At 41.3% G+C, this 13,883-nt stretch overlaps 1 long non-coding RNA gene across 1 annotated transcript in view; it reads left to right on the top strand.

Annotated features, from left to right (window-relative positions):
• The window catches only part of LOC108793720, a 39,690-nt gene extending 29,053 nt beyond the window's left edge, over positions 1-10,637 (top strand). Inside the window, exons 2-3 of the long non-coding RNA XR_001941659.1 lie at positions 8,697-8,815; positions 10,530-10,637. This is a non-coding gene — a long non-coding RNA (uncharacterized LOC108793720). The remainder of the gene's footprint in view (positions 1-8,696; positions 8,816-10,529) is intronic.
• The last annotated feature ends 3,246 nt before the right edge of the window (positions 10,638-13,883 follow it).

Here is a 13,883-nt window from a genome sequence, read left to right as displayed (position 1 = left end):
TAATGCACAGTACTGTGTGTTAATCGCACGGAACTGGTGTGAACTAAGGGTGCTGAGTGGCCCACAACTTTCAACACTTATGTAGATTAGCGTTTCTCAACCTTTATTCAGTCACAGCACCTTTTAAAAGTATGCAAAATTTCGAGGCACCCTAGTCAAAAATGTAAAAAATGAGTCACCCCCTGCAAAATCCAATACAGACCATTATCCCAAATAGAGGTCTGGTATTGATTTTAAGGGGGGACCCCAGGCAAAAATACAAACAGAAAATGGGTTCCCACCATCAATTCAAAACTCCCCTTTCACATCAATGTTCCCCTTTACATCAGGTTCCCCCTTCACATCAGAAGCACACTCCTTTCAAAACAGTCTCTCCCTTCAAACTGGGAGCCCCCCTTTACACCAGAGTCTTCTCTTTTCACATCAGAGCCCCCTTGACATGAGGACCCCTTTTTACATCAAAAGCTACACCTTTACATCAGGAGACCCACCCCCCTTTCAAAGCCCCCTTGTTTCACTTCAGAGTCCCCTCTTTACATCAGAGTTCTACCATCACATCAGAAGCCGCAGCATTGAAGAGGAGCAGGCCTGGACAGAGGTAAACTTCCGTCCTTTTCTGAACGGATTTTACCTTCCCTGGATTAGTGTCATTCCCTTCCATGGTGCTAATGGCCAGTCTTCCTTCACCATGGAAAGGCATGACACTGTGAAAATTTCAAGGCATCCCAGAGTGCTGCGTCACCCTGGTTGAGAAACGCTGATATAGATTCTCTTATTTTAGAAGGGATATTATAACTAAGGTTAAATTACAGGCTTCTGTGCTCTTGGTAGGTTTACTTTTAAAAACCTACAACAAATGTGTGTAGTTAAACTGATAATATGATGGAAACTTGTATAAGCAGAGGTTCAGTGAAAACCACATTAAAATGATTAGTAGATCCAGAGTTCGAAGCAGCTGAAAATCTCAACTTTTCCTGTAAAATAAGCTCTGCCCCTCCTGCCACCCAAACCTTCCTTTGGTCATTGAGGGCATGCATCACTTTAAAGGACCAATGGGAAGAGTCAGTAGGTAGGAGAGGTTTACATTTATATACAACTTCAGTTGCCTGTATATCCAGATAAACAACATCATTGTGTCATCTTATGCTCAGTTCAAATTGCCCAGGTCTATTCATAAACAATTGGCAGAGCAATTTGCCCTGCAAATCTCTGAGCATGTTCGTTCTGTGAAAATAAAGGCAAAAACGAGCATCCTTCGTTTTTTTCTGTTCAGGTCGAATGTAATGTGATGTAATGTCACCTTATGGCCACTAGATAAAGCTAGATATAGTTATTTCCTCAGCTCCATCAAGTGGCAATAATGTAGGGCTGCAACAGCTAATCGATTAAATCCATGAGAATCGTTGGCAACAATTCTCATCATCGATTTAGTTGATTTTCGATTCGTTGTCACCGCTTTCCACCCCGTTCTTCCTCCTCTGCCCACCCCGTTCTTCCTCCTCTGCCCCACCCTGTTCTTCCTCCTCTGCCCACCCCGTTCTTCCTCCTCTGCTCTGCTGCCCCTCAGTTCTTTGCTCCCCCGTGCTCCCTCTTCTACCGGTGTTCTATCAATTTCTCGGACTCCGAGGGATTGATAGAACACCAGCGTTAAGTCAATCTCCCATCAGCGGCTGGAAACAATAGCTAGCCTGCTATTGGATATTTTAAATTGCAATAGCCAATAGCAGGCTGGCTATTGCACCTGCCCACTGCCTGCTGTCGATCAGCAAAGGAGGACCTGAAGGAGAATTTTCTCCTTCAGTTCTCTCCTCTGCTGATTGACAGGAAGCAGTGGGCATAAATTTCCGCACAATATAAATGCCTGTAATACATAAATAAATAGAACCCTTAGGCTGGGTTCACACCTAGGCGTATCGAAAATGCGCATTTGTCGCGCGTTTCATGTTGCGCGTTTGTGGCGCGATTCGCGGTAAAAAAACGTGCGACAAACACGCCTTTCCGAGGGCTACTTGGCTGTATCCCAATGGAAACGCGCGACAAAAACGGTTCATATGGATGTAATACGCCCAGGTGTGAATCCTTCCCCATAGGAAATAATAGGATTTCGGTGTTTGAGCGTTTTGCAGAGTGTAGGAACGCGCTACAAAACGCCCAGGTGTGAACCGGGCCCTACTGTTGGCTTTCCATCCCTTCACATTTACTAATCTCTTGTGCTGCTGTAGCCTTTGTCTCTCTCTTTCCTCACCGCTCCCACATCCTGGATAGGGTACTGCATGGCAATGCCATTTAGGAGAAGTGAATAAAGATGAATATAGAATGATGCTGTAGCCCACATTCGGTTCAGCAGCATGCAGTGCGGTGCAATGTGTTTGATAGTCATATACTACAGTATATGTTTAGTTTGTGGACCTTCAGGTGCTCACCGGCCCTTAGTAAACCTGGTTCATACATTGGATGAGACGTATTCTAATCGATTTTGAAAATAATCGTTAGCTGCAGCTCTATATCTCTACCTGCTTCTGTACTGCTGCTCAGTGATATCCCATAAGCTATTAATTAGAGTGTTGTCTGTGAGTGACATTATCTTCAGGACATCTCCTGACGCCAGACATAGAGGTCTTGTGGTGTAGAGCCAACCATATAAAACAGGGTCAGCATTATAGCTACACCTACAGGGCATATGTAAAAAGTAGTGAATGTGTCATTCACCAAATATTCACTACAAGTGATCCTTCATGTATCATTTGTTTTAAAGAACTCCAGGAACTTTTTTTTTTATTAACCCTTGCAGTGGGGCTACCCCCACACTGCAAAGGTTAATTGCTCATTTGTGTCTAGGTTCAACAAAGAAAAGTTATACTCACCCGATGCTCTGAGCTGGCTTCTTCTTAGACCGGTCCCTGCAATGTCTCTCCCCCTAATCTGCAGCGGTTTAACCCATTCACGACTAACGACGTACAGTGTACGTCGCTAGCATCGGGGCTGTTTAAACAGACTCCCGGCGGCTTTTGCCGCCTGGACTCTGTGTAAACTTGTAAAGCCAACCTGGCAGCTTTACAATAGAAACGATTCTGGCAACTCAGCTGTCGCCAGATCGCTACTACAGCCCAGTCAGTGGCTTGTGAGCCCCCTATTAGCAATTAAAGTAAAGTAAAAAAAAATAGTTTTTAAAATTGACATTAAATAAAATAAATCTAAAAATAATAGACATTTTTTTTAAAGTCCCCGCCCCCCGCGAGCACGCGTGTCGCCGCGTAAACACGCGTCGGGTGCGCCTATGCATGAAAACGACAAACGCGTTACACATGTTGGGGTTTTATAAGGGGTTGCGCCAATATCGTGCAACATAAACATTTTCAACTGCCACCATTTTATTTTATAGGGATTTGGCTTTCAGAAAATATATAATGGGTGGGGGTTTTAAGTAATGTTCAGGCCTAAAATGTGGAATATAACATGGGTGCAAAAAATGAAGAAAAAAAAGGCCTCAGTCATGAAGGGGTTAAGGTCCTGTATATCATCGCATCTATACACTATTGATGTAAAGATGCTAAGGAAGATTGCAATGTGCGAAGGAGGAGGAGACAGGTTGGGGGGAGCGCTGTGACAGGTGGCCGTCTGGAGCTTCAGGCAAGTATATCTTTGTTATTTTTCTCTATAGACACAATCGAGGGTAGCCCACTGCAAGGGTTAATACATTTTTTTCTTTTTAAATAACTGGAAATGATTAACCCCCTGTGAATGTCACTGATTTTTAAATATGCCACATGACAAATGAGTTTCTGATCTGCATTTCAGTTGTTTTTTATTTATTTTCGCTTTGAAAATAAATGCATACACAGATATGCTGTCACTTTCACACATAGTTTTCATCAAAAGTACCTTTCTTAACTGTGTGAATCACATGACTATTGACGTTTTGGATGATTGACAACTAATTAAGTTGCTGAAAATGTTTTTGTGTCCCCGCTGGATTCTGGAAAGCACGGCAAGCTTGCTCACCACAGTTAATAGTAATGACAGTGTATATGGAACCGGATGATTTGTGGACAAGGTGCGCACTGAGGCAGCTGTAACATGGTATATGTCGTCTCTGCTCCGACCTAGCATTAGTATGTTCTTGTTGATGGTTCCCATGACCCAGAACAAACGTCAAGTGATTTTCATGATCTGTTGGCAAAGCATTCTGTGAAAAGACTATAAATATTTTACATGTTAGCCCCCCTTTAAAAGTCTGAGAATGATGCTAATATATGGGAAGTACGTATCATAAGACTGATACTGGTTGTACTGTGTTGCATGAACAAGCACATACTTGTGGTTTTAGGGAAGAAGTGTAACAAATGGAATCCTGAAATTGTGAACTAGCCATGGTCATTCTTTGGTGGAATTTGCTGATGCACTTATCTTCCACTGAGCCGTGGAAGATAAGTGCATGTAGGAAGGAGATAAATGTACGAAGGAGATATGCTCCTTTCATGAACTAAATAGCTGTTTTTATTCAGTCTTATTTCATCCAGTCCTGGCACCCTTTTCTATCTCCAAGGCTGATTCTGAGGTGAATGCAGCATAACATGCAATAAATACAATTAAGACCTGGAATATTTGGGAAGGCTACAGAACAGGTCTATTATGCTATGCATAATATTTTGTCACTAAATGGTTTATTTAAAAAACAAGAACCATTTATCATACAATTATCATGCAGGTTTGTTGTCTGCTATTCTCTAATGTGCAGAGTACCAGCTCTACAGCTGCAGAGAAGTCAAACACTGCACAATAGAAAAGCTACTGTCTCTTTATAATCTAATACGGTAGCATCAAAATCCTTTATTAAAGGCAAAACAGTGAAAACCTGATAAGGATTCTAAGGGACGTGCGTCTGCTTACATCTGCTTTTCCCCCAACTCTGTCCAGGTCCAGAAAATGATTGTAACGGATCAGAGGTAATTGTATGCAAGCAGACACATGTCCATTTACAGCCAACCCTCTAAAGACCTAACATGGGTCTAGTTAGTGCAGTTTTTTCCTCCATCTTGGGACAGAGGAAAAAAACTCACCATACATGGATGTCACAAGAGTGACATCTGTTCCGTACTGCTTCGGTCAACAGGGGATCTGTGCTTGGATTCCCTGCTGATTAGGACAGATGGAGCCTGTGTGAAAGGGGCCTAACACTCTTCCACGCTATCCAAATCTGAATAAACACTTACAGGGTTATTCACTAAAAGGTGAAGAGTTTGGAGAAGGCAGGAGAAGTGAACAATCTAGGCCAAAATAGCGGATTTGGAAAATTCAGTTATGTTGTCCTAGATTGTTCACTTCTCCTCCCTTCTCCAAACTCTCCACCCGTTAGGGAATAACCCTGCCTTTGTCCTTTCTGCCTTTGTCCTTTTCATTAACCCCTTCAAGACCTATGACGAGATAATCCTGTCATGAAGTCTGAAGGGGTTTCACAGACAGTCTGTTCCGTTTTGTAGAGCTGGCGACCGGCTTTATAGTAGAAGCGATTTTGGCGGCTCAGCTTCGCCGATCCCACTCCCTGTACTATGGGATGCATCACTTACGGTCCCCTAGCTGTCAGTGCTGGGCTTTAAGCTATTGAAGTGCGATCTGCACTTCAATAGCTTATTTCAAATGTAAAGGTGACACTGGGGGTCTTTTGGACCCCCAGCATCACCTTAAAGAGTACTTGTCACTGCCAATATGCTATCACATGGGGGGGCTTGTAAGCCCCCCTATGCAGTAGCAATTAAAGTAAAAAAAAAACAGTTTAAAAATAATATTAAATTAATTAAATGTAAAAATAAAAAAAATGTAAGTCCCCGCCCCTGCGAGCACGCGTATTGTCACGTAAACACTGGTCGGGTGCGCCTACGTATGACACCAGGCCATCCTCTAAAGGCTTTGCCTCACTGTGGGTGCACATGCACTCACACCTGCCTGCTGCCATTCCTGAGCAAGCTCTGCACTGGTGGTGCCCCGATCCCGCAGCTGAATCAACCTTAAGATGGTCTTGGCGCTTGCTGGACTTTCTTGGGAGCCCTGAAGCCTTCTTCACAACAATTGAACCTCTCTCCTGGAAGTTCTTGATGACCCGATAAATGGTTGACTTAGGTGCAATCTTAGTAGCAGCAATATCCTTGCCTGTGAATCCCTTTTTGTGCAAAGCAATGATGACTGCACGTATTGCCTTGCAGGTAACCATGGTTAACCGAGGAAGAACAATGATTTCAAGCACCACCATCCTTTAAAGCTTCCAGTCTGTTATTCTAACTCAATCAGCATGACAGAGTGGTCTTCAGCCTTGTCCTCGTCAACACTGACACCTGTGTTAACGAGAGAATCACTGACATGATGTCAGCTGGTCCTTTTGTGGCAGGGGAAATTTTTTTTGGTGATAACATTAATTTTCATGGCAAAGAAGGACTTTGCAATTCATTGCAATTGATCTAATCACTTTTCATAACGTTGTGGAGTATATGCAAATTGCCATCATACAAACTGAAGCAGCAGAGTTTGTGAAAATTAATATTCGTGTCATTCTCAACACTTTTTGCCAGGACTGTAGACAAAAACAAGCACCTAATCCTTGCAGTGTGGGGGTAGCAAGGGTTAAGTAAAAGTTTTCCTGAAGTTCTTCTTTTAGGGCCTGTTCACACGACGTCCGTATTCTGTGCTTACCTGATCCGTACGCTCCTGCACTAAATATGTATCCCTATGTGTTTTATGGGCTACAGTTCTCACGTGCGCAGTCCGTTCCTGACTGAAAAAATACTGCATCTCATATTTTGTCCGGTCAGGAAACGCACGAACACATCAAAAACGGAACGCAATGCAGCTAAGCAAAAAAAAATTTATTCTTGCTCCACTTTTTATGATGTCATCATCGTTGGACTTCCTGGTTGTGGTGGAAAAAATGTATCCGGTTTATATGCAAATCCTCATATAAACTCCAGAGCTGACCCTTGGAGTCCCGGAGCCTCAAGATCGGGTGTACCCAATAACGACGCTTCCTGCAAGCTCGTTCTCTGCAGATTGCTGTAGCCAGCACCATCAACATGCCTGCAAACATGCGATACATGTCTGATCACCAGCTTTACATACACAAAGGGAAGGAGATGTTACGAGAGGGCGGAAGTGACCTCAGAGGAAGTATCTGCATACTGACAGCCCCACGGCTTGAAGAAAAAAAAAAAAACTGTCAGCATGCGAACCAAAAACGCGGCAAAAACACACTGCATGAGTAGCACCGCGTCTGCAGATCCGCAACTGATCAAGACCTGATCAGGACCTGAAAATCATGTGAACAGGCCCTAAATATAAAAAGAAATGACCTGGGTAAAGGCAACATGAAACCTAAAAATCATGTTATTAATCAGTTGATGCCTCTGGTCTGTGATATCAATGCTGCACTGCAGAGGCCAAGCTGACCATATTGAGCTATACAAAGACCATGCTTGAACAAATGGTGCTGACTCAAAAATTGCTTTATTTCCCAGCCTTGCTGTGCATATTGTCTGTATCACAATCATTTCCTATGTTCACTAAATTTCATGAAGACATGCTCACTCAATGCCCTTTTCTTTTTTTTTTCTTCCCATAAATGTTTGTAATGAACCTAGGTTGCATTAGTATTACAATTATACTATGCGTAATAGTAACAAAATTCTGTGTACACACACACACACACACACACACACACACACACACACACACACTATGAGCAGTTAACCCTTACAGTGCTACTGCTCGGAGTTCTTCATAGCATAGATTCAACAAGGTGCTAGACACATTCCTTAGTGTTTGGTCTGTATTGACATGAAAGCGTCACGCAGTTGCTGCAGATTTGTCCTCAACATCCATGATGCAAATCTTCTGTTCCACCAGATCCCAAAGTACTCTATTGGCTTGAGATCTGGTGACCGTGGTTCCCCTTTGAGTACAGTGAACTCATTATCATGTTCAAGGAACCAGTTTGAATTGATTTAGCTTTGTGACATGGTGCGTTATCCTGCTGGAAATAGACATCAGAAGATGGGTACACTGTGGTCATGGGATGAACATGGTCAGCAACTATACTCGGGTAGGCTGTGGCATTTGAACAAAGCTTATTTGGTACTAAGGGGCCCAAAATGTGCCAAGAAAATATTCCCCACACCAATATGCCACCATCACCAGCCTGAACCATGGATACAAGGCAGGATGGATCCATTATTTCATGTTGTTCACCCCAAATGCTAATCAGATCATCCGAATGTTGCACCGGAAATTGAGACTCATCAGACCAGGCAAAGTTTTTGAGCCCTTGTGAATTGTAGCCTCAGTTTCCTGTTCTTAGCTGACAGGAGTGGCACCCGGTGTGGTCTTCTGCTGCTGTTGCCCATCTGCTTCAAGGTTTGACATGTGTGTTCATAGATGCTCTTCTGCATACCGCGGTTATTTGAGTTACTGTTGCCTTTCTATCAGCTTGAACCCGGCTGGCCATTCTCCTTTGACATCAACAAGGCATTTTCGCCCAGAATGCGTTAACAAGCAGTTGAACGGGTGTACGCAATAAAATGGCCAGGGAGTGTGTGGATATATGTATTTGTACGTTATATATTACAAATGTTAATGTGATCAATTGCATTACATTTTAAAATTATTCATGCAGATTATTAACTTTCATTTTTTTTTATATTTTTTTTTTGCAGGCAGTAAATTAGAAGACTGCTCGCAATGGAACATACAAATGAAAGCTTTGTTCCAACTATTACTCAGCTTGAAGGATATCTCTCTGAACACAACTCCAATGTTGTTTGGCTACTCGTAGGTAAGTTCTAGTTTCTGCAAAAATAAAAATAAATATATACAGTAAATGCTCTGTTATCCGGTATTCAACTAACCAGAACTCTCATCTAACAAATGTTTTTTTCGTTCAGCCCGTGGGTTGAATGAAAAAAAAATTGAACAGTGTATGACCAGCTTTAGAAAGGCATTCAAGTACCTTACCTATTAACAAAAACTTCTCTTTTTTGTAACTAGTTAGGGTACTAGAATTCCTTTTTTTAAGATTTTAACTCCTGAGGTTAATGTCACTTAAAAGAAAATTGGTTATTTGAAAATGTATCCTCTTCTGCACCCTCACTTTCTCCTATCTATAATCTACAAAGCTACAACTGGACTTTAACCACTTCACGACCCATGACGGTATAATCCCATCACAAATCCTCAAGGGGTTAAACAGACAAAAGCCACCAGGACTCTGTTCATACTTATAGAGCCGGCGGTCGGCTTTACAGTAGAATCGATTCTGGCGACTCAGGTGTCGCCAGATCGCTTCTATGATCCGGTAAAGTGACCGCCCCGCCCGACACCTGCTCCGTTTTTCCTGGGCTCCGCCGTCGCTCCTACAGACCCGGGACTGTCATCTCGGGTGGCGACAGGAAGCTGGGGAGGAGAGTGGTGAACGTCCGAAACATTCTATGGGACCGAGAGCGACGCGTATTGCATCACTTCCAGTACTTTAGCTGTTATTGCTGGGCTCCTGAAGCCCAGCAACAAGCTATTGAAGTGCAATCTGCACTTCAGTAGCTTCTTTAGCATGGAAAGGTGATGCTAAGGGTCTTTTTGACCCCCAGTACCACCTAAAGAGGACCTGTCACCACCAATGGTTATATGGTAATTTGTTTAGCAATAATTATTCTGCATTACAAACTGGTAAACAAAAAGGCGTTTACAGATCAGCAGATTCTGAACAAAATGGACTGGGATGTGCTGATTTACTACAGCTCTGCCTGGATGAAAAACTAGAGCACTGTGTTTCTTGTATGCACCTCAAGTCTCACATTTTCAATAATGCTTTATGTGCACCTTTCAAATGCTTTCTGTAAAACTTACATGCTTTGAGAGTTGTTGCAATTTAGAAAGTTTAGATTTATGGGGCTATTCAAAAACCATTTTGCCATGTTGGATTTTTACAAGCTCTTTGCTGATTATAAAATGATACATGGGAAGCAAAACACAGTAAAAATAAATAAAACAAAAATTCAGGCAATGTGGAAAAAACAGTTGTGCTCTAACCTTGGATATTTTTCTCCCTTTGAATATCTTTAGGTTTGCAGATACCAGAAATGTAAGGAATTAAAGGTGCAGAATCAAAGATAAAAAATGTTGAAATTAAAAATTTACCTATTCATCAATAGACAAAATCCTTTAGAGAAATAGATTTCACCATGATTTAAAAATGAATCTGGAATTTTGCCTCTTGTACTTTTTTTTGTTTCTGGTTATCAAAATGACAGCAAGTGAGGTGAAACCTCCCCAATGGTATAATGAACAGAAATAATAAACTCAAGTATTTACTTATATCAAGTCTATCTAAAACTTACAAAAAAAAAAAAAATGTCTAGAGGGGGCCTTTAAGTTAAGCACATCTAGAAGGCTGAAATTGTGGTTGATTTTTGAATGTTCCAGTGGCTTCAATTATACTAGCATTCTTCGTATCACACAAGGATTTATCACAAGCTTTTTTTGTCTTGTTACAGCTACCATCTTGTCCTGCGGATGGATTATTTATCTAACTTATTACAATTCCCGGAACATAGGACTTATTTTAACACTGGTACTAAACCGACTATACAAACATGGATACATACACATTGGTAAGTGATCTTTTTTGAAGCACTTAGAAACATGGTGTTGTACCTTTTTTGTTTATCATCAACAGAAGCAAGAAATATTTTTTTAATATTTTTTTATGGGTAACTAATAAATATTGCATATAAACTTTAGGTAGTCTTTATTTAGCCAGTAGGCAGAGCTCTTGGCTCCTTTTTCACCTGTTTACTTTCAATGTTTATCTGATGTGCTGAAAAAGCTCCTTGTTTACAGAGATCAATGGTTCTTTAGCTCATTCCCACACTTGTAGCTGCTGATATTTGCTGTTAGTTTGACAGCGAAGGTCCTGTTCTGAGCCAGTTCAGCTATGATTGCGGGAAACAGTGATTCCCTGGAATCTCAGTACAACTCAGTAACTATACCTGAGATTGTAGTCCGCAAATGGAGTGAGCTTGGAGCGGTGGTTACTTTATAACATACACAGGGACCATGGGGAACAAAAGTAGCCACCCTCCAGCAGGGGTGAAATAAAAAAAAAACGACTTTAGTGGGGGCCCAATCTACAAAAAATAATCTTAACCAAACCTGTATTTAACAGTGCTAATTTGCAAGCGAAATTTTGTTTCTGCGTTTTTCTTCTTTTTATCCGTTAGTTTTTTAGTGTAACCAAATAATAAAAACGCATATGCAAAACACGAAAACAAGCCTTTACATTTGTGGAAATAACTTTGTCATACTTTATCTTAGAATCACTAGGGGCACATTGCAGAATAAAATGACCCTGTATTTCTATAGTGACGCAGTTATATATCTGCAGTTATATATTATGGGTCAAACTGAAATTGCTTATAGAAAATGAATAAATCTTTAAGGACTATAACACCAAAAGAGAGCTCAATTGGTCCCCACAAACGTGGCTCACTTCTGTATAAGTAATAATAATGTTTTTATTTCAATGAATAGACCTGTAGCTACACCTTGAAAACTAGTTAAGCACAGATGAGTCAGAGCTGTGAGCAAGCTAGTCTTCTCTTCCCTGCCCGGCCAGTCAGTATTTCTGTACAGCTAGGCAGAGAAGAGAGAGCCTGTGAGCTCTTCTGCTGTGCTCTCTTTATAGAACACATAAAATGCTGGGTGACGCATGTGTCATGGCAAACCTCATACTCAGTCTTTATTTGTCAAACAGGTTTTATAGAAATGTTATAACGGCTATAAAACATCAGAATACTTAAACTTTGCACCACTGTTTGGACCAATTCATGCTACTTCGATAAAGAAAATAATCTATTATACTATTTATGTAAACAGCCAGATAATTAGCTTATTTAAAGGGTCAGCAGTCGCAGACTTCCTTTTTCTCTTTGTACAGTTTGGCTTTAAAGGGAAAGTATAATGAAGAGAATTTATCAAAACTGGAGCAGACAAAATCTGCAGCAGCTGTGCACGGCATCCAATCAGCTTCTCTGTTACATTTTCAAATCCTAAATGAACAAACTGAAGAGAGAAGCTGCTTGGTTGTCATTGGTGACTGCTCCAGATTTTGTCTGCTCCAGTTTTGATAAATTCCTCATCATGTGTTTTCAGTGAGCATGTACTTTGTTATTTATTATAGTGTTTCTTAAATTAATGTTTGGATTTGTACAAGTTTGCCCTCCCATTCTTTAGTTGTCTTAGTAAATAGAGATTTGTAAATTAGCCACTCGAAGGAGCTCTCAGTGACTTAATAAAACAAGAGAGTTTCAATGAGTTGACTGGCTTTTTGATTCAAAGTGACACTACACTAGATTCTCAAATCATCTCCGAATTCATGCTGACACTGTCCTTCCTTTTGGAGGGTGGCTACTTTTCTTCCCCATGTTCCCTGTGTGTGTTGCAAAGTAGTCACCGCTCCAAGTTCACTCCCATCATGGACTAAAATCGCAATACAAATTGGCAAACTAAATGTGAGGTTGTAGTCCATCACAGGAGCAAGCTTACTTTACAACACACACAGGTAACATGAGTTTAGCATCACTTTCATTGTAATAAAGAGTATTGTAGGAAGCAGAGTCTGCATATGTAATGAACAGCTATGGCTCAGTTTATGTACATATTTTATTACAAATCATAAATGAAAACAGAGTTTTTAAATCATTAGCAAAAATCAATGAGAGTATTTAGATAGCATTCTACAAACTTTGGCAAATAGACAGTTATGGCCCCTCAGGGCCCTGCATGTACTGAATCTGATACTTAGAATGTATTACACTTTGGGTAAAAGAAAATCTGCAGTTTGACTACCACTCTTGCAACAGGTTGTGTGTGTTTACCTAAGATATTCTGTACTTTCATCTAAAATAAATTGATAAACATCCTAGAATATAGTGCTTGGGCATTGTAGTTTTCATTTAGGCCTGTACTGCTGATGCCAGAACATGCAGCTTTCCTGCTGACAAGATAATAAAAGCCTAAAGCTAACAGTGACATCTATGTTCCTTTATTTATTTCTTTAAGTCAGGCTTACTGAACCCTTGTCCTTTTGTCTAGGGAAGAATGGTTTTCTGTAAGAGTTCTGCATGAATCAGTTTTCCCACTTGTCTATATCTGTATAAAACATCTTACTGTCACTGTGTCATTTATAAAGAGTGACAGAAAATTAAAGAAACCCTTTCCAGAGAAAATGTAAAGCTGTAACAGCAACCACCCTCTGGTGCTTGCATGCCCCATTTCAATACCTTCCCGATCACCCCGTGGTCCCGCAAACTTGGCTGGCTCCTGCTTCTGTGTCTCTCTGTTGGTCCTTAAAGGAGAACTATGGGGTCAGGGCTTTTCCCCATAGTTCTCCTAAGGGTAACAAGAGGACACAAACTAGCGTCCTCCCGTCACCCAAAGCTCAGTATACCAGGAGCTACAGCTCCCAGTATACTGAGATGCTGCAGCCCGGACAGATCCCGACATTACAGTCTGGATCCACCCAGCTGCATGAGTGACAGCTGGCTCTGCCTTTCTACCCGCCCCCACCCCCGTCCGTTCCGCCAGTCAGTGAAGTGAAGAGCGACGGTATGTGTTCGTTCACTTCCCGATCTATTGAGACGACCTGTGACAGTTTCATTGTCACAGGTCGGCTAGAACTAATGAGGCTGAGTGATTTTCACTTGCCTCATAGTTCTCCTTTAACTCTTTTGCTGCCAGAGTTGTTTCTGCATTTTTTTTGCACATGTGCTAAAATGTACATTTTAGGCGTGAAAATTGCTTAAAGGGTTAATTCACTTTTAATTGTGTAGCCCTATTGTGGTGTCAGG

The sequence above is a fragment of the Nanorana parkeri genome, unplaced genomic scaffold, assembly GCF_000935625.1.
Source record: "Nanorana parkeri isolate BGI_ZX_2015 unplaced genomic scaffold, ASM93562v1 scaffold776, whole genome shotgun sequence".
In the NCBI taxonomy this organism is placed as follows: domain Eukaryota; kingdom Metazoa; phylum Chordata; class Amphibia; order Anura; family Dicroglossidae; genus Nanorana; species Nanorana parkeri.
Note: the sequence above shows the minus strand (reverse complement) of the source record. Positions and strands in the feature narration are given on the sequence as shown.